Below are 6,176 nucleotides of genomic sequence, written 5' to 3' on the forward strand. Positions count from 1 at the left end.
CGGCATGACGGGCAGCAGATCCGAGTCCTTCACCTCCAGATCCATCAACCCCGACCTCATCCCACAAGGCCTCGAGGAGGAGATGGCCGCCCGGCTTGCGCTTTGCCGATCCCGAGGGGAGACCCGTGCCCGGCAGAGCTCGGACTCCTTCCGTCGGGAATCCATTGCGTTCGCCCAAATGGCGCATGGATCCAGAGGTAGGTGTGTTGTCGCTGCCTCGCCGGAGGCTGTGCGGTCCGTCTGGCGTCCGAACGCGGTGGCGGACGTGCAACCCCTCCATTGGCGCAACGAGCTTCAGGACGCACTATGGGCCTCGTCCGACGAGAACATGGCACGGCGTTGTCGCCGTGCGAGGCAGCGGGTGCGGGAGGCGGCGGCAGCCCTCGCAGCGGTGGACGTCGGCAAGGCGGAGTCACATTCTCCTATGCCCCGTATGGTGCAAAAACCGCATCGCGCTGGATGTCGTCGACTCGTCTCAGGACGGATCCATCATCGATCTGACTTTCACGGGTACCGTTCGGGTTACGGGCTCTGACGAGGAAGAGTAGGGCATGGGACGGCGGCGCCTTGAGTCCCGTGAGCCGGCTCGTGTCCCATGCCCTACTCTACCTTGCCGACGACCGGACCAACACCGGGGAGCGCAGCCGGCCACCGGACATGGCCAGGGTAGAACCGGGCGAGCTCTGATTAGATTAGGTTTCATGTTGCATATAATAATATGGATTTAAGATTTCTAATTTGAGGTGTCCGAATGAGGGCCGGATTTGTCCATCACGGCTATACATGCTCTAAACAGAACTTTTCTTTTTACTTGTTTGGAACAAGCACCTAAGAGTATCTTTAAGAGGTACATAGAAATACTCCCCGAATGAATGGTTATTGGGGCTCTCCCAATAATTTAGAGGGGGTTTGCAGGTGGGTTGTTCTCATAACTCAGTAGTTTGCAGGTGAGATGCGTCAGGCTCTGGAGTACACCGATGAACTCCGGGATGGGCTTGCCGCCGAAGTTGTTGGACGAGAGGTCCAGGTGCTTGAGATGACGCAGAGTGAGCAAGGAGGAGCTTATCTCACCTCCAATGGTAGTCCCGGGCACGAGTTCACCTTCCGAGTTGGTGTTGCTTCTGACCTGGAGCTTGATGACGTGCCCGGTCCGGTTGCTGCACTCGACGCCGGTCCACCGGCAGCAGTCCACCTCGCCCCGCCATGACGAAAGGTAGTTGCTCGGGTCGGTGAGGCCGGCCTTGAAGGTGAGAAGCGCGTCCCGCTCGCGGAGGATGCAGAGGGTGCCTGCTGGCGCTGCTGGTGGTGGCGGTGGTCGGAGTGCAGGCACGACTATGGCCGACGAGCTCCGGAGGAAGAGGAGGGACCACGTCGCTAGGAGGATCACCACAACTTGGATCAGATGCCTTGGCCTCGCCATTTTCTCAGTAGCAACAGGCCAACAGCGAAATGCACTGTCCACCAACGAAGCTGACTGAAATGAGATGGGAGAGTCGGACTGTACGTTGTATCCACAGCGGTTGGTTTTAGAGCATAAAATTCCACAGACCAAAGTCGTAAACGGCGGCAAGTTCAGACCAGCACATCCACGCACTGCTGTCTCTGCCGAGCTCAGCTCCTTTGTACAGTACACAATAACTACGTTACAAAATAGTAGTAGGAATTTTCTTATGATATCCTAGCTAGCACTCCATCTATGACTCGAAACGTTCTAGAGTACAGTATATCCAGTGTCTAGTTTCGGGGATGGTTTGGTCTATGTCTCTTTCAGTATACTTAGAACATTTCCATTTTTTCAGGTTTCAGTATATCACCTAAACTGATTTGTAGCTCTGCTGGTTTGGCATGGCGGCCCTACCCGGCCCGACGGCATATCCTCAGGGTACCAGCTCCATGTAGTAAGTGTGTATTCATGCGTGTATAGTTTCGTGCCAAAGGTGTGGTCGTCGGCGTTGGTGCCAAGGTGAATCGGTCGTGTCCAGAATTTTTTCGGGCACCATGATTCGCGGGTGAGATAATCATCTGATTTGGTGCTCGATCGGTTGTTGCAGAGCAGACTGAAGATCCCTTCGTCACATTGCAACTCACAGGTCAATACCGTACGCGGCAATGTGAGGCTCTGAATTCTGATGAGGCAGCAAGCTTGGGCAATGTCACCTCAGGTTTGAGAGCCTCTTAATTCTGATGAGGCAACTCACAGGACAATATTTATTTATCACTGAAATTTGGTAATACAGCCATACACATGTCTTGGTTCATATACATATCCATAAGATGAAAACATGCACATTTTATCATGCTACAACTTAGATGGCAAAGAAGAGCATTACATAAGACAAAAGGGGCTTAATACTAATCCCAGATTCATACTATGTAAGAACAGAAGTTCCAGCTAGCCATGATCTCAGCCAGCCCTTACTGGCATTTTTCTTGCCAGTGAAGCCCGACTCAGTGCCACTTTCACATAATAATCCAATCATATGCGCTGTCACAAAACGAGAACCAACGAATTCTCCAATTCTGCTTGAACAAGAAGCCACAAAAGACAATCCAGAGACCAGCTAAAAACCCGGTGCCAATACCGAGGTATAGTGACAACACATCGCTCATGCCCTCATGATCATCTTCAAGAGCCCGTCGGGTGATTCCAGTTCCTGAACAGTTGCTTGATACAGGTGGACCACAGAGGCCCGGGTTCCCAATATAGATGGATGGCTGGTCATCCAGAGTCCTTAACTGATTTCCAGATAGTATAGTTCCCGTTAGATTGTTATATGACAAGTTCAAATGAGCCAACGATGTTAGAGATGCCAAACTTGTAGGGATTTCACCAGAGAGCTCGTTATGAGAGAGGTCGAAAGACTCCACTGCCTGTAGCTCACCAATAGTTTGGGGGATCATGCCGCTGAGATGATTCCAGGACAAATTTAGGTTTGTTAATGCTACAAGCATGCCGATTTCCTGAGGAATCTTCCCTATTAATCTGTTGCAGGAAAAATCAATGTTTACCATGTACGCGATTCCTGTTGTGTATTCGAGCTGTTGACCCTTTGTGACCACCACCAAACTATCCATATCAGAGGGATCGATGAGGAACATATATGTGGAAGCCAATCGAAAGTGGACAATCTGGAAAAGGGCGTCTTGTTGGTTGGGAGTATGAGCCATAGCCACGAGATTCCCAAGTGATAGTGGTATGTCCCCTGAGATGTTATTACTTGCAATGTCTAAATACTGAAGCCCCTTCATCCTGGTGAGTTCAACAGGGATACCACCAGAGAACATGTTTGACCGCAACCGCATAAATGCCAAGTATGGTAACTTTGAACCGATCCACGTCGGCAAGACCCCAGAAAATTGATTGTATGCCAGATCAAGGAATTTCAGCTCTTTACACCTCTGAAGAAACGATGGAAATTCTCCCGAAAGGTTGTTGTTATTCAAGCTAAGCATGAAAATATTGGAAGTTTCTGGTGCGTGAGGGCAATCCAGCAATGTCTCATTTAGTTGGTTCTTCGATAGGTCTAAGGACTTCAATTGTTCCAACTCAAACAGGGAGCATGGAATTGTGCCATAAAAGGAATTCTTTAAGAGCATGAGTACTTGCAGCTCTGGTGCTCCAATATCTGATGGCAGTTCACCTGATAGGTTGTTCCCTGAGAGGTCCAAGTAGAGAAGGCTCTTTGGAAGTGTTGGAATGGGGCCAACAAGCTGGTTAGAACTGATGTCCAGTAAAATAGCCCCCAATCCACCAAACAATGAAAATGGGGGAAGTCTGCCAACAATTCGATTTCCTGACAAATCCAAAATTCTAGCACGGGAAACTGCGATCCAAAACTCATCAGGAATGGAATCATGTATACTAGTGTTTGAAATATCAAGAGTGCCGAGTGTTCTTTGGCCAATCCATGTTGGAAAATGTGGTCCTAGGATGCAAGATCTAAAGCTCGCTGAAGTTAATTTGAATGGAGTGTTCCATGTGTTGTCAACCAACATAGTTAAGGAATTATTGGAGAGCCACAAGACTTCTAGCCTAGTCAGGTTTGAGAAATGGTCTTCAGTGATTGTACCATGTAGGTTGTTTGAGTTTAACCGCAACTCCTTTAAATTTGTGAGTTCCCGTATGCTGACTGGTACTTCTCCAAATAGTTTGTTGTCATTGAGACGAAGTGTGGACAAGCTGGTAAAGTGATCTAACCGATTCGGGATTCTCCCTGCCAACTTATTGTGCTGCAAGTGCAACTCTTGTAACTCATTTGTTGGCAATCTATGCAATAGATCTTCTATGCCCCCGCTAATGAGGTTATGTGACAACCTGAGCATTTGTAGTTTCTTTAGTTTCTTGAAGGTAGATGGCACCATGCCGGAGAAGTTGTTATTGTCAAGGAACAAGGATTGGATGTAGGTAAAGTTTCCGACCGCGGCCGGGATAGGACCCCAGATTCCGCAACTATGCATTTTAAGAATTCTAAGAGCAGGTAGATCCCAAGCCAAGTAGTTGGCTCCAAAGGACGAGTTAAAGGAGTTGGAGCCGAGGTAGAGGTTCTCTAGTGATGTGAGGTTGGAGTTCAACGGTGGAGGCATAGTGCTCCGAAGCCCGCAAGATTGTAGTTCAAGAGTTACGAGGGAGGGGAGCATGTTAACAACATGAGCCCAGTCAACGGCGGCGCTGAGGTCCACCTGAGACATGCCAAGGTATTGTAGCTTCCATAGCTGCGAGACCCATGCGAGATCAGGCGAGTAACAACTGTGCAACTGATTTGAGAGGTCAAGGATGAGCAGGTTGGAGAGGTTTCCAAGCTGCGGAGGGATTTTCCCGCCGAAAAACGAGTTGGGGAGGAGGAGATGCCTAAGGCTCCGGAGGCCGCCGATGAAGTCCGGAATGGGCATGCCACCAAAGTCGTTGAACGAGAGATCAAGGTGCCTCAGATGTCGTAGAGTAAGCAAGGAGGGGTTTATCTCACCTCCCATAGGCCAACCCATGGTGTTAGACCCGTCGAGCTCAAGCTTGATGACGTGGCCGGTTCGGTTGCTGCACTCGATGCCTATCCATCGGCAACAGTCCTCGTCTCGCCATGAAGAGAGGTAGTTGCCCGGGTCGGTGAGGCTAGCCTTGAACGCACGAAGTGCATCCCGCTCATAGGGGATGCAGAGGGTGTCCGGTGGTTGTGGTGGCGGCGGGGGCGCAAGCATGACCGGAGCTGACGAGCTCCGGAGGAACCATGTCGCTAGGAGGAGGATCACCGTAGCCTGGACCAGCTGCCTTGGCCTGGCCATTTTGGGTACTTGTGTGGTGTGTTTGTAGTGTCTTGTGGAGTGGCGATGGCTATATTTAAGGACCCGGCAGCAGTTGGATCATCCACTCGATCGGGGGCGTAGTGACAGCGATATGCACCATATGTGGTTCGTGTAAGGAATCTCCACGACTGAACTACCACCACCTAATTTTAGCGCGTGAAATTCCACAACCAACGACTGGTATCGAATCAAAGTCGTGGAAGTCAAAAGCAATGAGGAATTCAGATCAGAGCACTCACGCACTGCGTGCATGTCGGCAGCTCACGTCCAGTTTTTCTTTCCCAAATAAACAACGCTTTATTAATTTGAAATAGCCGTTATATCATCTATGAGGAGGGTTTACAATATCATTCAGAGGCTTCTCAAACCAATCATAACTCAATATTTTTAGCAAACCTAGCAAGCTCACAATCAACCTTATTTGCTTTCCTGTTACAATGTTCGAAACTCGTGCTAGGGAAATCACAAGACATGTAATATCAATCATCAAAAACAGCCGCCGCGGCTCTCACATAACGTCCTCCATTCCTCGTGATGTCAGTGACTTTCAAATTATCTGAATTATTAAGAGCATCTATAACCGGACTTGGCAAACTCGGTCCCTCGAACGCCCGCGGACGCTCCATTATTAAGAGCATCTACAGTCGGACTTGGCAAATCCGGCCCTTCAGACGCTCGCGAACGCGCCGGGCGCGTCCGCGGGCACTGACCGGGCACCTCTCAAATTAGCCACTTTGCATCCACCTCTCTCATATTTCATCCCCTAGATCCGTATGAAGAATGCAAAAGAAATCATACGTACTACCCTAGCTACTCTTCATCGTCGGAGATGTCCACGACGAGGGTGCCGGACGCCGGATGGACGGGCGGGTAGGAGG

The 6,176-nt window shown here is 49.9% G+C and overlaps 1 pseudogene; it reads right to left on the reverse strand.

Annotated features, from left to right (window-relative positions):
- Positions 1–826: 826 nt before the first annotated feature.
- On the reverse strand, positions 827–5,287 carry LOC123123506 (receptor-like protein EIX2; annotated as a pseudogene).
- Between the last annotated feature and the right edge of the window lie 889 nt (positions 5,288–6,176).

This window comes from Triticum aestivum, chromosome 5D, assembly GCF_018294505.1.
Source record: "Triticum aestivum cultivar Chinese Spring chromosome 5D, IWGSC CS RefSeq v2.1, whole genome shotgun sequence".
NCBI lineage: Eukaryota > Viridiplantae > Streptophyta > Magnoliopsida > Poales > Poaceae > Triticum > Triticum aestivum.